This window comes from Caretta caretta, chromosome 22 (assembly GCF_965140235.1).
Source record: "Caretta caretta isolate rCarCar2 chromosome 22, rCarCar1.hap1, whole genome shotgun sequence".
Classification (NCBI taxonomy): domain Eukaryota; kingdom Metazoa; phylum Chordata; order Testudines; family Cheloniidae; genus Caretta; species Caretta caretta.
In genome coordinates this window covers 21,454,430-21,478,079 of record NC_134227.1, presented here as the reverse complement: position 1 = coordinate 21,478,079, position 23,650 = coordinate 21,454,430, and the positions used below count along the sequence as shown (strand labels likewise).

Below are 23,650 nucleotides of genomic sequence, written 5' to 3'. Positions count from 1 at the left end.
TGCAGCTGAGCGCCGGGGTTCTTCAGGCCTATAAAGAGGCATCCTGCAGAGAAGCTGTAGCTCTGTTCATTTCACTGGCTCAGACTTAGCTCATTGGCCAGGTGCGGGAAGCGGTTTCTGCTCAGAGGCTGTGTTGCAAATTCCAGCGAACAAGCCCTGGGAGGGCAGTCTCCATGGAGGGAGCCAAACATGGCTGCTTCGAAAGAGCCAACGCCAGCAGTGTGCTTTCTCTGCCTGCGGCAGGCTTGATGAGGTAAGTGGGGCTTCTGCATTGATTTGAATCTTGTTTACATTGGCTTTCTCTGAGGAGCTATCTGGAGCTCTTTTAACATTGATTAGATGGGCAGCGAAAGAAGCTTAGCAAATATACCTCTTTCAAAAACAAAAATGGGCCAGCGGAGGCAAACTTTATGCAGCCTGAGGCCATTACTTACTTTGCCAGTGGCTTCCCTTTGCACTGTCTGAGATGCAACACAGGGCCAAATCTGACTCCTTGGGTGGATGTTAACGGTTTCCTCCCCACCTCTTCCCGTTTTATTTATTTCAAGGAATTGGCAATTTGTGTTTCAAGATTTTAAAGGACTCCTAGCATTAGCTGCAGCCAGATAAACTGCAGGCATGGTCTCACTGCCCAAACTGCTACACAGCTCTGCCGATGGCCATCTAAATGCTACCTGCACTGTGGCACCCTCTGCTCGTCCAGTTCTCTGCCTATGCACCTGTACCTTGTCAAGCAGCACCCTCTGTTATTCCACTTCTGGGTTTCCCACACAGCTTTGCTGAAGCAATTCAGCCATGACCGACAGCCACCCCAGCTGCTGAAGTTCTGAGTTTCCATGTACAGCTTTGCCAGTACACTTTTCTCCTGTCTTGTGGCTCACTATGATAACCCAGCACTAAGGGCTCACTCAGCTCTGCCAATGTCCACAAGTACTGGCCCGCTGCCCCCTATGCTCCAGACGTAAGGGACTTGTTTGTTATTCCACTTTCTGCTTCAAAGAAGAGGTGTCCAGGTATTGGACCAAGTGAGAGCACGGCAGCCAGTAATTCTATGGGCTTGGCATGGGCACTTCACCTATGCAGAATCTTCAGGCCGGAAAGTAAGGACCACATCCTTCTGTTCGCAGCAGGCTAAAGCTCTTTCATTGCAGCTTGTGCCTTTTCTCAGAACTGTTATGAATGTGCTCATTGACCACACACCTGGAAGAAGAGCAGCGTGACTCAGGTATGAACTGGAATTCGTTTACAAGATCTCTGACTTTTTAAAAGCTGTGAGTGCCTACTGGGGTAGAGAGAGATTAACCGAGGAAACTATTCTGTACTTCCAGGTGTTCTCTTTCCAACTGGTCTCACCTCACAGCCCTCCCCAGCCTTCCAGCCTATGAGGTGACCCCCAGCTTCCAAGCAATAAGGGACAACACAGGCTCTTAAGAAGAAGGTGATAACTTTTCCTGAGACCCTCTTTAGCCTTCTTATTTAGGATCAAAGTAACTCCCACCAGGCCATTCTGATTCTTGACAACAACATGGAGCATCAAAAGAGACATAAGACTTAATTAGATTGCTGTACAGTGAGCAGATTACAAGCTGCTTGTGCTTTTAATGTGGTCAGGGCACTTAAGGCCTCAGATGGGCTGTTAAACAAAAAACCAAAGAATTAAACAAACAAGTCCTACTGATATAAGAGCTTGCCAGGGTATGCCTACACTTCAATACAAAACATGCAGTTCTGAGTCGCAGAGCCCGGGTCAGCTGACTTGGGCTTGCGGGGCTTGGACTGCAGGGCTATAAAATTGCAGTGTAGATGTTCGGGCTCGGGCTGGAGCCCAAGCTCTGGGACCTGCCGTGTGGAGTTTCAGAGCCTGTGTTAATGAAGCCTCTCAGTCTAAATACACAAAGAACAGAGACAAATATGTCTTGGGAGGCCTCATGGTATAAACCATTAGCCAGCTATGGAGATAGAGTCCCAGAATGGTGCTAATTTAAGGCATTATTTTGACTTTAGTTATTTTTATTTTATTTTATTTTGTTAACAGAGCAGTGGTGGCCGCATTTTTCCAGCCTGGATTAGCATTGGCAGGGCGCAGAAGGAGAGAGGACACTGGTAAGTGAACAGAGATCTAACTACATAAACCTTTATCCTACCTAGCCCTTCATTTCAAGGGAGGCTCACGGAGGAATGATAAAATTACGAAAGAATCACATTATTATCTTGACAGCATCCTCACTCTGATAGTTACTTCCAGGGAGAGAGTTGCCTACAGAAGGACTAAGCCAGGACTTCACAGCTGGGTACATCTACAAGTTGGTGTGATTTTTACCTTTTAGAAGGAAAGATGCCACTTCACTGTGCAATTTTATTACAATTTTGTTAGAAGGTAGGTGGCCATATAAAAACAGTTGGAGGGCATCAGATGCTAAAGTAGTAAGCTTGGTATGGATGTATGGTTAGATAAATAGAGAGATACTTATGGGAATGAATAGACAGATAGAGCTATTTAAATGATGACCTCTGACCCCACCCTCCAATCCAGGTAGTATATCTTAACTGGATGTATTGCAGACTAGTGGGCAAATAGAATCCATCCCCCTGCATGATAGCAGGTTAGATCTCATTGGGAGAGAGCATGCGCAAGTCATTATGTCCCCTTTGCTTCCATTCAAATGTGAGCCGCTCTGTGGTTCTGCACGTGTACGTTTCATTTTGGAACTGTAATTGGCCGGAACACACTCCGGGACAGCAGCAGCTGCAGGAGCAAATCCAAATAGTGCTCAGCACTATAATTGCATATGTAAAAAAATATACAAGTGGTCCCCTTTTCTCCACTGGGTGTTACGGGTGTAGCTGTCATCTTATTTCCTCTGCTGAGTGGCTGGAGGTGTACAGTACTGGTACTATAATTTTCTCCACTGGGTGTTGTAGGGAGATTTGTAATATAATCTCTGGTGCTGGCTGAGCCACGAGGATATCCAGTAGAACCACACAGTTAACAGTGTTTTGCTGTTTGCTTAGGGCCTGACCCAAAGCCCATTGATGTCTATGGGAATCTTTCCACTGACTTCAGTGAGCTTTGGATCTGATTCTTGGGTAGTGACACATGCCTAGCTCTCTCCAATCCCCCACCCTGTGGGGAGCAGAATGATGGATATGTGCATAGCTCCATCTTCATGTTCCTATGCTCACTACTTACCATTTGCTCTCCCGCCCCACCCCATAAATAAGTTACACCGTCTCCATGGACTCAGTTATAAAGATTAAATTGCACATGAATAAACAATATTCACTTTACTTTGAAATCTTACATTAAATCCCTTGAGGTCCTCCACAGGAGAAATACAATATTGTTTTTCTGTGTCATATATTATATGGTGTACTTGATATAAATATTCATTATGTGAAAGAGACACCATCAAGGAAGACAAAAATCTTAGATTTGACACAATTCCTTAGCGGCGTGATGCCTTACTTAGATCATGCAAATTGAAATCATTTCACAAATCTAATTGGCTTTTCACTGTTTATGTTGTTAGTTTGCTTTTTGCATTTTGCTCCTAGTGGGAGAGTGAAACTTAATGGGACTGTTGCTCTTTCTGTGTAGAGTCAGCTTTTCGGTTCTCATGCGTTGGCACAGTGTGTGTGCTAGGAGGTGCAGTCTCTCCGTAAAACAGATGTCCCCTCGCTGTTTGCTGTCATGAAAGATCCCATGACATTTTCGCAAAGGATGAGTCAACAGCACCAGAGTATTAACCCAAGTGAGAAATCCAATTCTGCCTCCCTAAATTGTCGCGGCCTTTTCAATTAGCTATGGAATTCACTTCTGTCCTGAACTTCTGTGCAGAGATTAAACAGCTGCTGCAAAGGGTCTACATTGCAGAGGTGGATCGATTGCAGTGACTGGCAGAGTGATCTCTACAGATCTCCTTCCCCTTCTCACAAGGGTGTGATGAGGCTCAGTTAACTCATGTTTGTGAGGTACTTTGAAAACCTCTAAAGAACGTAGTGCTATAGAGACATGCAGAGTGTCATTACTGTGCCCAGAATTTTTCCCCCAAATCTGCTAAATAGATAATTGTCATTCTACAATGTTCCAGCTTTTGATTTCTTTGAGTAGTAAATGTTTTCTATTTGTAACAAGCTGTGAATCCGATGAAAATATAGAAAACACACAGACAAGCAGTTGAAGTAAAATATATATAGCACAGTACATTGTTCCTATAGGGTATCTTCAAGTTTGCATCATCATGACCCAGCAGCTGCAAATCTATACAAACTAGCAATGTTGCAACAGACTGTAATTATTAATCTGCTAACGCAGACACAATACACTCAGTCTTCTTCTCAGCCCCTCCTAGGAATCGAAAATAATGCTGTAGTGGCAATTACCCTAATGCAATTATCCCAAATGTGAAATTTCATAATACAGAGCCCAGCTTCTCTACTTGGAGACAGGCAAAGAAGGAGGGATCTTCTCCTAGATGTATCCCACCCCTTTGCTCATCCAATGACATGTCTTCTCCAACATTAAAAAGAGCTACAAAGATGACTGGCTGGTAACAAAAGGCTGGCACAGTTCAGTTACAGGCATTCATGTCTTCCCTCCCGCTGTTTATAAATAGCCTCCTCGGTCTGGCAGGAGGCTATTGCTGTGCATTGGTAACAAAGTATCCTTATGCAATTTGCATTGATTGTGCTGAGATTCTCCATACTATAGAGATGCATAGCTTTTCCCAAAGTGTTTGCACAGTAAGGACAACCAGGCAGCAGGCTGCACAGTGTCCTCAAAGCCATTTTGCAGTGTTATAAACTCAGAGGAGTCTTTTGCACTTCATTCCTAGGTAGCTCTTGTCCTCTCATGAACTGTTTTTATTAAAGAGTCTTGAAGCACCTCTGAACTCCCCATGTACAGCAGAGAGGCCAGAAGTGGTCCCTTGTGCTATCCAGTATGACATTCCCAGATGGCGAAACTCAAACTCAGACCATCACACCAGTGCATCTTCTGCCAGTGGCCTCTCTCCTGCTTTCTTCAGCAGCAATTTACTATGCCACCAGTTCTGACAGAATTCGAGCACAGCTCTCTTTAACTTCCAGGGGAGTTGGAGATTTTTAGGATAGGGTTAAATTTTGCCCTCGGAGCCTAAATCACACCAGAGGGAAGCACAATCAACTCATTACATTGCCCATTGGGCAACCCTACTGAGACGCACAAAGACTGGGTTCCCTGGAAGCCAGCAAAGCTGGCACAGCAGGTCACACAAGAGAGGACTTAAGTTCAATTTATAGTATTTGACCCATTTTGCGATGCCTTGGTCAATTCCTTGCATTTCCACATTTACCATTGCACGTTTCTGGATCACAATGGCTATCAATGTGGGTCACTCCTAGTGAAAAATCACAATCTATTTTGTCTAACAACTGATGGTCAGACATCTGCGTGGGTTTGACCAGCTCACAGTAACCTATATGCTGGTGGGATGTCATAAACATTAACATAGTTGAGGCTTTCACCAGAAAGCTTGAAGTCCAAAGGCAGCACATCGGTCAAGTGAGTCATCCCTCCACATAGGCAAAAACCCGTGAATTGATCAGAAGGAGCTTTGATGAGTTTGTCTTGGTTAGACACAGTTCTTTGCAGCCCTTACCAAGGAAGAAGAAAACACTTGGCACAATCTCTGAGATAATGGTAGGCATTGTTGAAGGGATTCCTTTAGCCTGCATCTACCCTGACAAGCAATCACGCTGGGCACTGGAATGACAAAGTAAGGAAAAGGGGGAACTGGAATTAGTGGCTGTAAGGGAAAGTCCCATTCAACAAGTTATCCCTCTCTCTTTCTCTCTGTTTTCCCCAGATCAGGTGAGAGGATACTCTGCAAGGTTCACAAGCCATTGCTGCAGACACCAGAATCCCCACGTCTGGCAAAGGCAGGGAAACGCTAAAGCAATTGCAAGAGGCATTAAAGAGAGAGAGAGAGAGATTTTAACTAGCCTGAAACATTACATGGGTTTTAATTCTTCAACTCTGATAAATATTTAATTATCTAAAGTAACGTGGGGAATTTGTTTGATTGTTTGTTTATGTTTTTGGTTTTTTGAATGTGAATCAAAGCAAGGACAATGTCTCTCTATATACTATTTTATTGCTGCTTTTCCACTGTGACTGACATTCTTGTGTGGCAACTTCTAACTGACATCCCTTGTAATTAGAAGGAATTGTCTTTTCATACCGCCAATCTGAACTGGCTAATTACTCAATGAATATTTAGCTCCTTGCATAGGCAAACATTAAGCAGAGATGCAGACTCCCCTGCATGCCTAATTCAATGCTGTACAGCTCCATGTAAGCCAGTAGGAGGAGTGGGGGAGACATTCTTCTTCCTTCCAGGGACTTGGTTCTGCAACGTGCTGAGTGCGCTGACCCTGATCCTTCAAAGCACGGGCTTAATGTCAAGCATGTGCTTCATCCCGCTAAAACCAGGGCAACTACTCGTACCTAAAGCTAAGCGCATGCTGGATCAGGGCCAGCATGCTCAGCACCTCGAAGGTTTGAGCCCCACAATTCTGACACTAACACCATCAGACACTACTCTAGATAGTCCAGCTCAGGTAGCATAAAGCTTAGATTTTATACACAGGAGCTATGCCTGTGCTTTGCAGCGTAAGTCTTTCCCCCTTGAGCTCTGTGTCTCTGATTTCCTAGGTGGCCTGTCTAGATTTCACACATTTGAGATGGAGCCTGTCTGAGCATCTCCCATTCTTCTCACAACAGCACCAGCCCCCTCCTGGCTCAAACCCAGGATTCAAACTGAACAACAAAGGAGGTGAGGAAGGGTCAGTGAGCTTTAGTTTCATTGCTGTCTCTGCCTGTCCTGGTTTCAGCTGAGGCTGGAAGTAAACAGGGCCACAGCAGTAATAACCCTTTGTTCCCTTAGTGCACCTTCCATGTGCTAAGCTCATTATGGGGCTCCAAACCCCCAGCCAAGCGCTGCACGACATCATCAGCTGACAACATCATCAGCTTGCTGTGGTGGACAGAATGGGAGAAAACCTCTGCCATGACCAGGGACGCCTACATCATCAGCCGGCCAGAATGGCTGCCTGGCTTTGGGCTCCCAAGCCACCTCTGGAGCCAGCTCAACAAGTTCAGGTTCCCTGTGCCAAAATCAACCACTCCTGGGGCATCCATGATCACCCCCTGCACCTCCGTGGTGCTGTGGGGGATGCTGCACACATGCTGGATGGTTGCTCTTTTCATGACGGGCTCCCTGGAGGTTTTCTCAAGCTAAACAGTGGTGACTGAGGGGTGTGTTTCATTGATTGGCTCAAGGCCATTTAGCTGTATTTTTTTTTTAACCTTGCCTTCCTGACATGCAATCACTCTGTGTGTGTGTGTGTGTGTGTGTGTGTGTGTGGAGAGAGAGAGTGAGCTGGTTAAGTATTAACAGCCTTATTTTACAGTAGGGGAAACTGAGGCACAGTGGTTTGACAGTCCCACAGTGAATCATTGACTGAGCGCTGGTTAGTCCTCAGGAACCCTGGCTCAGAGTCTCCTACTTTATTCTCTAGACTATGAACCTTCTGGGAGTCTGTCCTTCGTTTATTTTCAAGTCAGACACAATGAGGAAGTGCTAAAATAAAATCATGAGAGCCAGCATGCAGGGGTGGCAGCAAGTGCCACCTCACATCGAGGTGACCAGGCACCAGCTGAACGCTGGCAGATACACGGCTGGAGTCAGTCTGCCTCACCTGTGCGTTAGCGTTGTTAAAATTGGGATTAGAATTATAAGGCTGTGTCTAGTGGTTAGAATTTATGGAACACTTGTCATGTAAGTTGCTGCAGGCATGAATCTCTCTTACCACATTTGTATCCCATATTATAAGGTAATAGTGGAGTATTTGCCGTGTACGCCTCTGTAACTTTGTAAATCACCAGCCAGGAGAGAGACATTAACTGGTGTGAAATGCTGGTCTCCAGCAGAAGGTGTTACATCCTGTCCAGTGAGGAAGGCCCATTGACATCAGACGGACTAGTGTGGAACATTAAAGACAATAAAAAACGTTGTTATTTACTCTGTCTCTCTCTCTTTCCCCCCCCCCCAATCCACCGTGAAGATGAGGCAAGCAAGTGAATTCCTCCCATCAGATGAGTTTGTAGCTCAGAGCACTCGAGGGGAAGGCAATAAAAACCCCTAACGAGGCAGAATTGTTTCTTTATTTCTGGTTGGTCTTTGGGGGCAAGGATTATTAGGCATAAGCAAAGGATCTCCAGTGCTTAGCCTGAGTTAGCCCTAAAGGACATATAAAGCTTGCTTATTATAGAAGTTTGTATTACTGTTTGAAACTTAAGATTGGAACTCATTTGGGTGTATCTGTTTCCCTGCTTTTACTTTGTAAATAACTCTTGTATTTTCTTTTCCTATTAATAAATCTGCCTATAGTTTATTATAGGTTTGGCTAGGAGTGTTGCCTTTGCTACTTTGCTATGAGATCTACAGTGCAATTTACCTGGGGTAAGTGACTGGTCCTTTGGGATTTGGAGTAACCTGAATATTGCTGTAATACTTGGTGTAAGGACCATCTATCGCAAAGGTAGGCTTACCTGGGTGGCAAGACAGATCGGAGTACCCAAGGGGACTGTCTGTGACTCCATGTTAAGGCTGTTACAATGCCTGAGAAATTTACACTTGATAACTGGTTGTTGAAATCTAAGTTTCAATCTCCCACCCAGGGGGTTTGTGCCCTGGTTCTTAACAGTATGCACTGTAGTTGGTACTCATGTTCTTGAGCCAGTGCCAGGAATTACCTCTCAGTTTTTGAAACTGAGCAAAGCAATTCTGCGAAGCCTGAACTGAACCTTTGGAGAACAGTTATAGTAACATAATTCCTGTCTCTTGTATCATCAACACTAAAATAAATTCCTTTGTTACTTAATCCTGTGTCTATATCTGTTTTCATGTTTTGTAGGCCTTCCTTTTCCTGATTTTCTCTTGCATTGTGTTTTATTCTGAACAAATATGGACGTTTGTTTTTTAAACTTTAAACCCAGCGACAAAATTGCTCTCCAGCATTTATTTACTTAAGAGATTCTTTATTGAACATCTTCAGGCTTTCATTTACTAATATCACACATTTACGTAATTGTGTAATTAGAAACGAAATGACAAATGTTTACTTAGACCAAGTGAAAAATGGATCCTTTCATTCCTCTAACGTCTAAATGCAATACTTGGCTTCAGGCTCACTTCTGACATCCTTTCTCCTTGAGTATGTGTACCCGTGTAATATTAGTATCCCCCTTTCTCCACTGTCAGTCACGTACGTGTCCACACTTAATTCTTCCCTGGCCCGTACTCAATGTTGACGAATCTTTACTTAGGCAAAAACTCATTAAAAACCCTGAGAGTTTGTGTGAGTTAAGAACCTCAGGATGTGGTAGCCTGATTCTGGTTTGTAGTATGAGAGGTTTCGTATAGTCAGGGTTAGGGCCACGTGTCTAGGTCCTCAGCTGTTGTCAAAGCTCCGTTGACATCTTTGGAACTATGACAATTTGCACCAGCTGACGATGTGGCCCTCAGAGTCCAGCATTCTCTTTTCTCCAATCCCCCCAACCTGCTGTACTCCCCCACCCCAAATAAACTGCAGAGTCCCCATCTCTCTTATTATGTTAAATAATATTATTCCCAGCAGGTTTACTAATGATGTAGCCACATAAATAATATTCCCCATCAAGATGCTGTGCTGATATCTGGCCATTCATAGTACTGGATGTATTCCTTTATAATATTCAAATGACCTGTTCCTTATTAGAGGGAGGTATCGTCTTTTCGAAGAGCAGAAAAATTCATACCATTATCTGATCTGTTTTTTGTTTTGTTTGTATTTTAATCATTATTTTTCATGTCCTTTAATGAACCGGAAATATCTGCTTTTCATTCATTATGCATAATGGGTATGGTTGAAACTTCACACTAATCCCTTGTCCTGGCATAAACCAACCCACACATTGGCCATACCCTGCTATGGCTCCTTTTTTCAAACCAGCAAGTTATTCTCCAACATCATCAACTTTGGAAGACCCAAAGATTCATAAGTTTCAGCTTTGAGTTTCATCGGCTTTGCCTCTTGTTGCAAAAAGGTCCCTGCATCTGGCATTTGATGGCCTCAGTCTTATAAGTAGCCTAACAATTTAAGGGCAACTACGCTGTAAAATATTGCTTTTGCATGCTCTCTCAGATTCATTCTGCACCATACAAGCAGGACCTCCCCAGTGAGGAAACTCATGATAAATGGTCAGAATTGAAATTACAATAAGAACAATCAAAGGAAGATTTAAAGGCCTCCTCATCATTTTATTAGAAGCCACTTTTCTAAGTATTTGCCATTACGTCATCCTGCTGTCTGAATTGATGGTTCAGTAATCACAGAGTCTTAGGAGGTGGGTAGGCAGAGATGTATTTGCTTTGAAACTGCCTGGACACCCTTCCAGTATGGGGGAAGGGGCAAAGGGGGAAGGCCACTGGGTATTTTTAAAACCCCTCTGATCCTCAAGGAGCAACAGGGAGAATGTTGAAGCTGGTAGGTATGTTCTGGTGACAGCTCTCATCATTTCATGAATCCTGCTGGACTTCCATCCATTAGTCAGAGATGTTAAGGGTGCAGGGGAATGAAACTTCTCATTTATAATGCTCCCTCCCACAAAAAAGTCTTTTAGCAGCTTTATTTTCAATGCACAGAATAAGGAGCAGGTCCAGTTTTTAAGTTTCTGCTGCGCACAGTAGCCACTGAGGTAATAGCAATAATAATAAAAGGAGAGGGTGATGGGAGAATCTAGACACAAAAATTGTACTGCTTTAACTAGGCTAATATAGTTAAAGTGGTACGACTCCCCACCCCCTAGTATGGACTCAATGAGACCACAGCTAGAAAGATATACTTCATTTCCCCTCCCTAAGATAGAATTAACTAGACCACCTCTTGAGGTCCCTTCCAGCCTTGCATTTCTATGATTATGTCTACATTACAGAGCCTGAACTGGCATAGCTATGTTGGCATAGCCTTCTGGTGTAGATGCAGCCTACGCAGACAAAAGGAGTATTTCTGTTGATGCAGGAACACTACCTCCCCAAATGACCTTAACAACATCCACTGATCAGAGGGGTCGCCGTGTTAGTCGGGATCTGTAAAAGCAGCAAAGAGTCCTGTGGCACCTTATAGACTAACAGACGTATTGGAGCATAAGCTCTTGTGGGTGAATACCCACTTCATCGGATGCATTGATACATCCATTGAAGCACTCTTCCATCAGCATAGCTGCATCTACTCTGGGGGTTTTGTTGGCGTAACTATGTCAGTTAGAGATGTGGGGTTTTTTCACCTCCTTTGGAGGATTGGCTATTTAGCATCTCTTGAATGTTGCTAACCCCAATGTTTAATGGCATGTGATTGGGTCACCTGCATGCCTGGAGAAAAGTAACAGTCATCCCGTATCATGCTCAGCTCCTTTGAATCTCACACTCAATAAGTCCTCCGCTCCATAACCCGCAGCATCGCTGCCAGGAGCTTGTCATAAAAATGATAAGTCTGTAATTAAGCACATCTTCCTTCCCTGTAATCCTAATACAAATGGGGAGGGCATGAGCGCAAACAGCAGCTTCCTTCTCCACTTCCTTTTTCACTTTGTTTGTTCATGTTTTAAACATGTTTTGAACATGTTTTCATGTTCATGTTTATGTTCTTGACATATGAAGGACAGTAATAGCCTCCTAAATGTGCCACATTAGTTCTTCTTGTTTCCTATTTATTTTCTGTCTTCAGAAGACAACTGGTACTCCAAGGGGTTTAATCTGCCTGCATGATACTCCTGGAGTAAGCACACACATGGCCATGGAGACACGTAGCCATGTGTTCTCAGAAACGCCGGTGCTAGGCCCACTCCTGCACTCTCAGGAAAACAAAAGCTACACACAGAACACCACTGTCATCAATGAAGTGATGCCGATTCACTGGATCTGGGGCAGTGACTCCAGTGGGGCTATGGCCAGTTTACACCAGCGTGACTCTGCAGAGTATGGCGGTATTAGTTCTGGGCTGGGAGGTTTGGGGGTTGGGTGTGCAATTATAAACACATTTGCAAAATTTGCGTCCTGCTGTAGATCAGGATATCAAGTACCACCATGGGTTTGGGGGAATTGTGCTGGGGCTTTGGTTCAGGCCCATATCTGCTTAATATCAGTTTGGGAGATAAAATGAATGTCCATACAGTGCAGATTTCCATACAGCTGATTTGCCAGGCTGGATGCAGACCATTGCTTCACCTAGCCCAGTGGTTCATCCAGTCTAGTGTCCTGCCTGGAGAAACGGTGACCAGAATTGATTCTTTAGGGGAGAGTGACGCCCCCATAATCCCCTTGGCTAATGACTGACTGCAGTGGAGCTATTGAAGTTGTAACGTAGTTTGTTATTTACTTACTGCGACATAGAGAACGGCACCATCTGCGCCTCCGACATTGCTTCAGCGAATATAACCCGAGCGAAACCAGCAGCTCAAGTCTACCCCCAACACAACCCAGCAATCTCCTCCCATCAGATTTCAGAGATGTGTCAAAGGAGAGAGAGGGCTGCATTGAAACAAGTGGCTCCAGGCCCCAGCTAAGATACAGGGTATAAATCTGATGTGCCACACATAGACTGTGGCGTATCTCCTCGCACCATGATGGGAACTGCACATTAAATCCCACTTTAGCTTCCCAAACCTGCATCACTCAATGAAACCTAGGAGCGCTGTCTTATCCCACTGGCTTTGTGGGTTCATTGCTTGCAGTGACGTAGCGGAATGGGCGAGATGGTTCCTCTCTCATAGCCTTAGTGATGACTATAAAGTCCCTCTATGCTGATGGCACTGTGTTTCATCTTAGTCATGTCCTAAGGACCCACGGTACCAGCCTCTGAAAGGGGGAAGGTAGCACAGGCTTAGAACTGGGGCTTGGTGTTGAGAAGTGCAGCTGGGTCAAGCTATCAGCTGCATGCCTATGGAAGGGAAAAGCAGGAAGGCAGCATACCTCAGACCCTGGCAGGCTTCTCTATGCTAAGTATTTGTTGTTTCTCTAGCAACCACATCCCCATCCTCCACCACCGCCACCCCCTCCCACACAGGAATACTTTGGCAGACGGGTTCCTGCTGTCCAGATGTTGTTGCCGGGAAGTCCTGTCAGGGGTTGATGGCCGGGGTCTCATTCTCGGCTGTCAGACTTGACATCTTCAGTGGATAATGGAATGCCGGGATGTGAGCAGCAGAGCAGGTGCATGCTAATGAGGAGATCAGTTTTAATTATGATTTTAATTAAACACCCAATCCAGTAGGAAATATGACAAGCAGGCTGAAAATGCAAAATTTATAAGGCAAAAAATGGCTAGCGAAAAGAAAAAGGGAAACCAGGATCGTGCAATAACATAAGTGAGGAAGGAGTGATGCCCTCAGCCTCTGAAGAGTTAAAGGGCCAGGGAGGGAAAGGCACTGCTGTCATGGGGCTTTAGCGGTGGGACAAGGACTCATAGGCAGAAGGAAGGGAGTTTGGTCTAATGGGTCAATAATTCTTGCTGGGAATCGGGAGATCAGATTTCTGTTGCTGGCTCATTGTTTGGCTTCAGGCAAATCATTTCCTTCTGCTGTGCCTTGGTCTCCCTTCTATAAAATGCGTAGAATAAAACTCACCTGCTTCACACAGGCCACGTACACAGCCTGGGTTGTTATTGTAGGGTTGCTAAGTCTAATATTTTTGTTAGAACTAGATGGTTTCGTAGTTAAGGGACTGGATTGGGACTTGGGAGATCTCGATCCAGTTCCCTGCGCTGGTATGGACTCCTTGTGTGACCTCAGCTGCGTGTCTCTGTGTGCCACATCCCCATCTGTAGAACAGGGATAACAATACATCTTTACTCTCACCTTTGGTTTGTCTTGCTGTTTAGATTATGAGCTCTTTGGGGCAGATTGTGTCTGTGCAGTGACTGGCACAACAGAGCCCTAATCTTAGCGGGAGGCTCTTGGCACTGCCATAACACATAAAATAGAATTTCTCATAGTTGCAATAATCTGATGGAAAAAGTCTGCCAGATTTGAAATATGTTTTAACATCTGCCACTGCTTTTGCCATTCCCCCATTTTTATAGGCCCTATATAAACACAGTGCTTGGCAACAGCAGTTCACCAACAAATCCTGTTATGCACTGTGCTCTCTCTTCACCTCAGATGCTGGGCTCATAGACACGAATGCTTACATTGGCCAGATATATTGCTATGTAAATCAAAGATTCTCTTTGAAAGCAGCTATGTTAATGTAGGCTCTGTATGTAAAACACAGAAGGTGAGGGAAATCAACCCGATGGGGGCCAACTGGGAAAGAAACAAAACAGGGAGAGGAGAAATTTATCTGCCAACTCCGTGGATAGTCTCATAAACAACAGATTGTGAAACCACACAATAAAAATAACCCATTAAAGGAGTTACCACTAAATGGAACACTGTGCCTAGAAGACTTCGAAGAGGAACAAGTTAAGGAAGGGCGGTGAGGTTTACAGATTGACAGGGTTACGGATTATAAAGCCAGACGGGACCACTGTGATCTTCAAGTCTGACCTCCTGTATAACACAGATCTGTTAGAAAAAACATTCAATATTGATTTAAAAACTGTCAGTGATGGAGAATCCACCACAACTTTTGGTAAGATGTTCCAATGGTTAAAAATGGTCACTGTCAAAAATGAGAGCCTTATTTCTATTCTGAATTTGTCTAGTTTCAGCTTCCATCCATTGGATATTGTTGTGCCTTTGTCTGCTGCTGCAGAACCCTCTAGTATTAAAGTTTTGTTTCATGTGCAGGTACTTACAGGCTGGGATCAAGTCACCAATCTGTTTTGTTAAATTAAACACATTGAGCTCCTGGAGTCGATCACTCTAAGGAAGGTTTTCCAACCCTTTTATCATTCTCTGTACCCTCTCCAATTTATCAACATCCTTCTTGAGTTGGAGATGAAAGGGGAGAACATAAGGAACATGTTCATAACTCCTGAACTGGATGACCGTAGAGCATTAGACCAGGGAAATTACACTTTCAAGCAAATCTCTATTGTTTAGACTCCTTAATTGCGCATTTCCAGGGAAGCTTGCTCTCCAAACCAGCCTCCAATATTGCAGGAGCTCATGGGGATAACCCCAGATTTGGAGAGGTGGGGAGGCTGACTCAAACCCACCTCCAAGCCCCAGTGTCAGTGTAAGAAGAGCGGCTGGCGGCATGTCTTTGCTAATGGAACATGAGGTTGTCAGGGCCCTGCAGCTCGGAGGCCCAAGTGATGCAAGGGGAGGGGGGAAAGGAGCTGCAAATCAAAAGCATCTCACCAAGTTAATCCGAATTTGATGGGCACAATTATGTATTTAACATGAGCACAGATGTTGGGAACAGCTTTTTTAAGCTCATCAATTATCTAAACTTGCCCCTGTGTCCCATCCCTCCCCTCCACGACTCTGCAGAGATATTGATTTTGCTGTTTCTCCCTAATACATATTAGAAATTGACTTGAGCAACTCTTTCCCCTAACTAACGAGGCCACTAGTACTAGGGCTTGGACAGACAGACAGCTAGCAATCAAACGGGGGCAGCAGCCTGCTCAAAGAGACAGTCAGGAGGAGTGGGGCCACACACCAAACACTGCTCCCTGCGCCTACATGATCTGTCCCTCGCAGGTGGGGCTGGGGAGTGATGTACTGCCTCCAGGATACAATCGTTGCCAACTCTCTGATCAGACACAGAGAGATGAGGTTATTAGGGACAGCTCAGTAGAGTGGTTAGTGCGCTCGGGTGCACTGTGGACTGTCGGGTGGACAGTTCCTGCTCTGCCATAATCATGCTGGGTGGCCCTGGGCAAGTAATTTAGGCCCTGATCTTCAAAGGTATTTAGGCACCTCACTCCCATTGAAATCAGTAGGAGTTAGGAGTCTCAATACCTCTGTGTCTCAGTTCCCCATCTGTAAAATGGGAGCAATCATCCTGCCCTATCTCATGGGGCTGTGAGGCTAAATGCAGTAAAGATTGTGAGATGCTCAGAGATTACAGTGCTGGGGCTCTCTAGATACCTGAGACAGAGAGAGAGGCAGAGATTGGGGTGCAGATGCTAGGACAACAGGAAATGTTATCAGGGGTTGGAGGCTGGAGCACTAGAGAGGCTGGAAGGGAGAGACACCAGAGCAGGAAAGGGATTGAGTGGGTGCAGGAGGAGATAAATCGAAGGCAGTCAGCTAGAGAGTCATTCAGCAATTTATTGTACTGTTTTAAGCTCCCCTGCAGTGTAGCTCCTCGCCTCCAAGCCCAAGTTAGGGTGAATTATTACCAGTGGTGAATGAAGACATTTGAGTCAACAAGTCCCATCCTAAATGCACCTCAAAGGCTTAAAGCCAGCATCCTGGAGATGAGAGGCTTCAGGTATGTCTACACTCAAACTGCAAAGGGGCCCAGCTGCAGTATTTCAGTGTAGGTGCTACCTGTGCCTATGAGAGGTGTTTTCCTGTCGCTGTTGTTAATCCACCTCCCTGAGAGACAGGAGCTAGGTCGACGGAAGAATTATTCTATTTACCTAGCGCTGTCTACACCAGGGCTTAGGTCAGCACAGCTCCGTCTCTCGGGGATGTGGATTTTCACATCACGGCAAGACGTAGCTATGCTGATGTAATTTCCAGTGTTGACCAGCCCTTTATGTCCTTTCCCAGAGCCAGCTAGTCCCCCTGAGCCAATTTTTTATTCAGTGGCCTGATGTTTGCTTTTTGTATTTCTCCCTCCTGTTTAATTAGCTGCTTTGAGAGCTCAGGCTAAAACCTCAAGGTGCCAGCCTGTGTGTTTTATATGGCAAGAGAGCCCTCCTGCATCTCCCTTACGCGCCAGGAAATGTGGGCGCAGTGGGAGCCCCGCTCTCCTTTCTGCACCCGTGACAGCTCTTTGTTTTAACAACCGTGTATGGCTTCAAATCCCACAGCAGCCCATTCTCTCCCTCACACACACTGGAAAGAGGAAGGTGGGTAGCGAGATAACAGTCCCTCTGAGGCAGAAGAGCCGAGGAACAGGAGCATCACACATCTTTAACCCCGCGCTTCAGCAGGGTCATTTCATTTAGGCACCCAGGCGTTTCCTGCCGCCTTAGCAGCAGAGTGTGATGGTCTCCAACACACCAGCTCAGTAAATCATTCTGGCCAGCTACAAATGGGAAGGATGGCTAGTTACTTATCTGAGGCTTGCTTTCAAAGCTTGCCGTGAAGGGGAGAGAAGGCTAGCGAGGAGGGAGGGAGCGGCTGCCATAGTGCAGAGGGAAACTTTGGCTCACCTCTGGGAATGGGTGATTGTTAGAGCTGGGCCACCTATGCCTGCGGGAAGCAATTTGTCTCGGAAAGAAGCTGGCGGTGGTTCCTTTTTTCTCCAGTTACTCCTCGCTCGGAATTAAAAAGGACATCCTTTCACATGAAAAGGGGGCAGGGCTCCAACTTTCTCTTGTAAGATTTCTCCTGAGCTGGCACTGACTGACAATTTGTACAAATGACACTTCCCTGTTAAAAATAAAAAAGAAGACGAAGAAGAAGAAAGATTTATCGGCTTCCAATTCGTGCCTCATCAGTTTCTGCTCGAGTCAAGTCTCTTGTCTCTCCCACTTTCATCCTGATATGTGACATCGGGCTCTGTTCTCTGCCTGCACTCTGCAGTGGGTGGCTGTTGTCCCGTTGGGCTTCTCCTTGTCTGGCTAGATACCATAATCAAGGGGACAACTGGAACCTGGATTGGTTGTGTTTACACTGATGCCTTGGTCGTGCAACTCTTCACTGACACAGTACCAATGTGAGCTGGAGTGGAGAACACGTACTGCAAGTGAAAGCCCAGTGAAAGCAAGAGGAGTCTTGACTGAGATTGGGCCATAAAGTGAGCGCTAAGGCCCAGATCCCCAAAAGTATGTAGGCACCTGGCTCCTATTGAAATCAGTGGGAGCTTGGTGCCTAAATACCTTTGAGGTTTTTGGGCCCACGTTCAGCATTCTCAGCTCCAAAACACATGCACTTGATCCCCCTCTGCTCCCATTTACTGTAACAGATGGGGCCCAGGGACCCTCTTCCTGACAAACTGCAGCGACCACATTGCCTCCACCTGCTTCTCAGACCCGGACACTTCCACCCGTTGGCTGGTGCACTCAGCTCTTTCCTTGTGCTGCCTGGTGCAGTTCCAGACTCTCACCTTAATGACCAGTCATGGAGATGATGCTCAGGGCTTTAATTGTTGTTTGTTTATGATGGTACCTGGGCTTGTGCTATCTCTTTTGGTGGGGACTCAGCGTAAGGCCCTGCCAAGCTGTGTATCCCAAGTAGCCAACAAGATGGTAATGAATTTATTATACCGCCAACCCAGACTGGAGTCAGAGCAATAGCCTACTGAGAAGAAAAGGCTCTGCATTGCACAGCCAATCCCCAGAGCTAGGGAGTCCACTGAAATGTTTGCATTTAATGCTGATTCCACCTCTCCTCAAATAAAGAAACAGAAATGAAGAGAAATTCCCTTGAGGAGGAGGTCACCTGAAGGGATTCAGACTGGACTGTGGGAGAGGATGCTCGTTCTTTGTCATACACAACACTGAGCTTGCGCACACTGAAACTGAATGGTCCCTAAGGGCAAAAATGCCATGCAGGCACTCAGAGAATCCCCAGGGAAAGGCAGATTGCAGTCACAATGCTTTGGCTGCCTTTGTCTTTCAGACCCCGCCTTTGCCCAGTCTGATTTTGTGAGATACAGCAGTGAGACAGGCCCAGTTCAGCTGACCAAACAGTAGAGTTTCCATACCATTGGAAATTCCATGATTTCAAAATTTAATTTCATCCTGAAGTAGGATTAAGTTAAAGAAAATGAAGGCTGCTTTACCTCTGAATGAGAGCATCCACACAGGGAGTTAATGTGCTTTCACATCCTGCCTTTAGTCAATTTGTATTAAATTTCTGGAGAGCTTAGCCCAGACAGAGAAGCTATTTTGACATAAACCAGGGTGTGAATTTAAAGTGCAATAGCTAATTAGCGTGAACTTCCCATGTGGACACTTTTATTCTGCAGTAAGAGAGCCTTTGAAGTCAATTAAGCTAATCTGCACAAAGGCATTCAGTGCCGATTAGGAGTGTCCACATGGGGAGCTTGTGTGGAATCGCTATTCTGGGCTATTTCCCTGTATAGACAAGCCCCAGATTTCCCCATGTAGACATGCCCTGACATGGAGAGAGAAAGCACAAGAGAGACATCGTTTCCCCAGAGAAAATACCATCTCTTCCCGTTAGCGTTTTTTGCTTTTGCTCAGGATGAGTTCCTGGACTCCCCACGCACTCTCTCTAGTACCCTGTGTGTTTTCAGAAAAAATACAATCAAATTACTGTTGTCAGTTTACAATGAAAACACCCACTTGACTCACAGCCCATCAGGGAATGTTTAGAACTGGGAAATTGAAACACAGCTGGAGAAGGATATTTGGGCCCCACATGCCGGAGCTTAACAGACAAGATTCAGGTTGTCATCCTTCCAAGGTTGATCTCATGAGTTTCCCCTCCACTTCTCCATTCATCAGAGGATCACATCTTGCTTAGCCCCATTAATTAAATAACACTAACACCGTCGCTGGGAAAGTTGGCACTATTTGCCTTGCTCTACAGGTGTGGAAACTGATGCACACAAAGGTTAACTTAATGGCCTGAGTGTCTTGCTCAAGGTTTCACTGTAAATCAGTGACAGAGCTTCAGAGAGAACCCAGGTGTCCTCCTGAGTGCCAGGCACCTGCTCTAACCAACTGTATTATTTATGAGTTATTTGTATTGCAGTAGTGCTCCAAAGAGCTTACGATCTAAGTGTAACAGGGCAGCCTGCCCCTTGGACCTGTCAGCTCTGTTCAATTAGCCCTGCCCTGCCTGGCTACACCTGTCCAGCCTGTACACCTGTAGGACTGAAGAGGAAGGAAGCCCAGCTGTGCAGAGGAGGGGGAAGCATAGCACAGAAGGGGCTGACTAGAGAGAGGAAAAGGAGTCTGAGGAGGGCGAAAGTTAAGCTCTGAGGGTAGGCAGAAGAATGCTTGATTCAGAGCTGGTCGACGCTGAAAACGTACATTCACTTACACCGAATCCACACCCTGAGAGATGTACCAATGCCGACCTAGCTCCTGGTGTAGACGGTGCTAGGTCAATGGAGGAATTCTTCCACAGCCCCTCCCATTCCTGTGGTGAGTATCTACACAGAAGCACGACAGTGTCGCAGCTCCAGTGCTTGCATTTTGAGTGTAGACAGACCTTCGTCAGGGAGAAGAGAAACACCTGGGAAGCAGGGGCTGGGCCGAGGCCTAGTTTGAAACTGGTGTAAAAACTCTGTGTTTTGTGTTTGTTTTGGACTTCTGTTCCCCTGGAGAGGTGGACTTTCCGCTACTGATGTAGCCGGAGGGCCAGGTGAGTCCCCAGAGCACTCCAGAAGGAGTAGGGTGGCTGAGCAGAGTTGTAGAAGACCAAAGGAAACCTCACAATGCCACGAGAGGGAGTTCTGGGACGGTGAGTGCTGGTACGCTCAGTGCAGGACTGGCTCTAGGCGCCAGCAAAGCGGGCACGTGCGGGGGGCGGCACATTCCGGGGGCGGGTTCCGGCCGTCCTTTTCATTCGGGGCAGGGGCGCCCTCGGAGCCGCGCCACTTAGACGGGGCGAGGGCGCCGCGCCCCCGGCCGCAGCGGGAAGGGGAAGCCCCAGCCCCGGGATGCTGAGCGGCCAGGGCCCAGCCGCTCCCTGGGGAGGAGAGGGCGAGTCCTGCCGGGGAGCCGGGGCTGCGCCGCCTTGTGCCACCCCTTATCTGGGGGCTTCTCTGCGCGGCCGGGCGGGGTGGGGGGAAGCCCCTGCAGGAGCTGGGAGAAGGGGACATCCCTCCCCCTGCTTCCAGCACCACCTGCGAGCCCCAGCCCCACCTCAGCTTGGGGCGGCAAAAAAACTACTGCCGGTCCTGGCTAAGTGTAAGGCTGGATATAAAAAGAGGAGCCTTTGAAAAAATGAGGCACCAGAGGACATGCCCTCTCTCCATTTGGGATGGCTGCCTGTATCACAAAGCTTCTGAAAGAATGATTGTCTTGGTTTTGGTTTTCAATGTGAGAGGAATGTAGCTGAGCCACATACAAGTTCCATTTATGGTTTTGCGGGTATAGCACTGGACTGGCTCTTGGATTCAATTTCTGTCTCTGTCACAGACTTTACATGTGAGTTAGGGCAAACCACACAGGGCCGCAGTTTCAAAAGAGCTGGGAATCAGATTCTCAAGTTCTCAGAACCCACTTCTGGGGTCAAATTTTCAGAAGAGCTCCACTCCAATCTAGGCACCTTTGAAAGGACAGGTTTCCGAAGTGCACAACTCACAACTCTCAACGGCCACACTTGGTCATACCAAAGGTCCATCTAGCCCAGAATCCTGTCTTCTGACAGTGGCCAGTGCCAGGTGCCCCAGAGGGAATGAACAGAACATGTAATCATCAAGTGATCCATTCCCTGTCACCCATTCCCAGCTTCCGGCAAACAGAGGCTAGGGACACCATACCTGTCCATCCTGGCTAATAGACATTGATGGACCTATCCTCCAAAAATTAAAATAGTTCTTTTTTGAACCCTGTTATAGTCTTGGCCTTCACAACATCCTGTGGTAAGGAGTTCCACAAGTTACTGTGCTTTGTGTGAAGAAATACTTCCTTTTGTTTGTTTTAAACCTGCTGCCTATTAAGCCTATCTGTTCCTCTGTTTCCCTCATCTATATAATGGGGACAAGAGCTGTGTGTGAGAGTCAATTCATTATATTTGGTTGATATTTGGATACTATAGCACTGGGGAGGGGACATGTAAGGACCCACATTGACAGAACCATGCAGAAAAATATTCACTGGCCACAAGCAAACAAATGGTCTTTTCATGAAAAATCAAATGGAGTTTTTCTCTAGTGTTTCGTATGTGTGTAGGAGGGCAGGAGGAGTGTGTTTCCTAAGGCGAAAAAGTGTCATTTTACTGCAGAAATGATCACAATTGTGTCCAAATGACAAAAATTTGGATGGGACAAATCAAGAGAATCCAGGCTGCCCAATTCCAATGTGTAGGGCTTGTCTACACAGACAGCAACAGCACTGCAGGGCTTTAGTGAAGATGCTACTACACCAACGGGAGAGCATCCATCTCCTGTAGCTGTAGTTAATCCACCTCCGTGAGAGGCAGTAGCGAGAGCTCTCCCATTGATATAGCAATGTCTACACTGGGGTTAGGTCATTGAAACTATGACAGTCAGGGGTGTTGATTATATCAATGTAAGTTTGTAGTGTAGACCTGGCCTCAAAATCTATGCAGTTTTCATAGGTGAAAGTAGAGCTGGCTGAAATTTTTTGGACAAAACTCTTTTTTTTAACTAAAAATACAGAATGAAACATTTTTAAAATTTGTGTCGATTTTGGCAAATTGTTTCAATCGAAACAAAAAAAGAGAAGTTTCAGAAAATGTGAAATATTCAGTGAAGCAGGGCCTGGAAGCCAGGTGTTCCCCCTCCTCAATGAGTGCCCTAGCCAGCAGGGTAGAGAATCACTCCTATGCTCTCTGGCCAAGTAACTATTCAGGTATTTTTTTAATACAAAGTCTAACAGCTTCGAAAGAAGAGCTGGAGACACACCTTCGCAGCAGCCAGCGGCTCAGGGGCTCACCTGGGTGAAAGTTTTGCTTATAGCCCAGGTGAGCACACTAACCCCTGAGCTCTTAGAAGACACTGGTACTGTCACCTTTTCAGTTTTATGACTTCAGATCATCAGTGCCTTTGCTTTTATTTTAAAAGGTTAAAAATGCCCAGGAGAAAAGGTTTTGTTCAACCCAAAACAACATTTTCCTGCCTTTTCTGATTCACTGAAAACTCTGACAAATTGTGGTCTCAGTTCTACCTGACCTGAATTTTTTTCAGTTTTTCAGAACTTCCAGCAAGGTGGGGGACACAGGGGAAACATTATTTGCATAGCACTGCTTGAAAGTTCACCGAAGATATTATGATTTCAAAGAAAGCTCATTTATAGGCAGCAGGTTTCTAAATCCTGTCTCTCTAGAAGATGCATCTGTGGCCTCTGAGAAGTCTTCAGAAAAAAAAATATCAGAGAGGAGACCCAAGCTGCAGCTCCCAGGGCCATTCTCTGAACAAGTGGTAAGGTTTTACCTCTGCTCAGTCCCGCAGCTCACTCTCCTTGGGAAATCAGCCGAAATAATAAGAGAATCCACATGTTTTTTAAAACAGCTCCAAGTCTCTGTCTGTAATGGATGGATTGCTCCTAGTTTTCTCTGTATGTGAAAACACATCCTTGTAAGCTGCCAGGATGTTATCAGTTTCCCATCAAGCGGAGATTAGTGCTAGAGGCTGAGACCTTACCAAGGCGCCCAACTCAGACCTTCCCTGATATGAAAGAGCTCAAGGTCTGAGAGTGGAGAGGGGGACAAAATAGGCAGGAACTAGGATTCAAATGAAAATAGCTGTTCTACTTTCAATAGGAGAGGGGAAGAAGAGGGGTTATTTTGTAGGCGAGTGTGAGCTGTATATTTCTATATACAGATCAAGGGCCAGTCACC

General features: G+C 45.8%; 1 long non-coding RNA gene across 2 annotated transcripts; it reads left to right on the top strand.

The window, feature by feature from the left end:
- Positions 1-26: 26 nt before the first annotated feature.
- Positions 27-8,845, top strand: LOC125625381 (uncharacterized). Of its 2 annotated transcripts, XR_012665737.1 has the most exons (4): positions 1,072-1,225; positions 1,329-1,438; positions 2,036-2,103; positions 5,847-8,845. It is a non-coding gene; the product is annotated as an uncharacterized LOC125625381 (long non-coding RNA). The 2 variants fall into 2 exon arrangements; XR_007353528.2 differs by lacking the exons at positions 1,072-1,225; positions 1,329-1,438 and adding an exon at positions 27-253.
- The last annotated feature ends 14,805 nt before the right edge of the window (positions 8,846-23,650 follow it).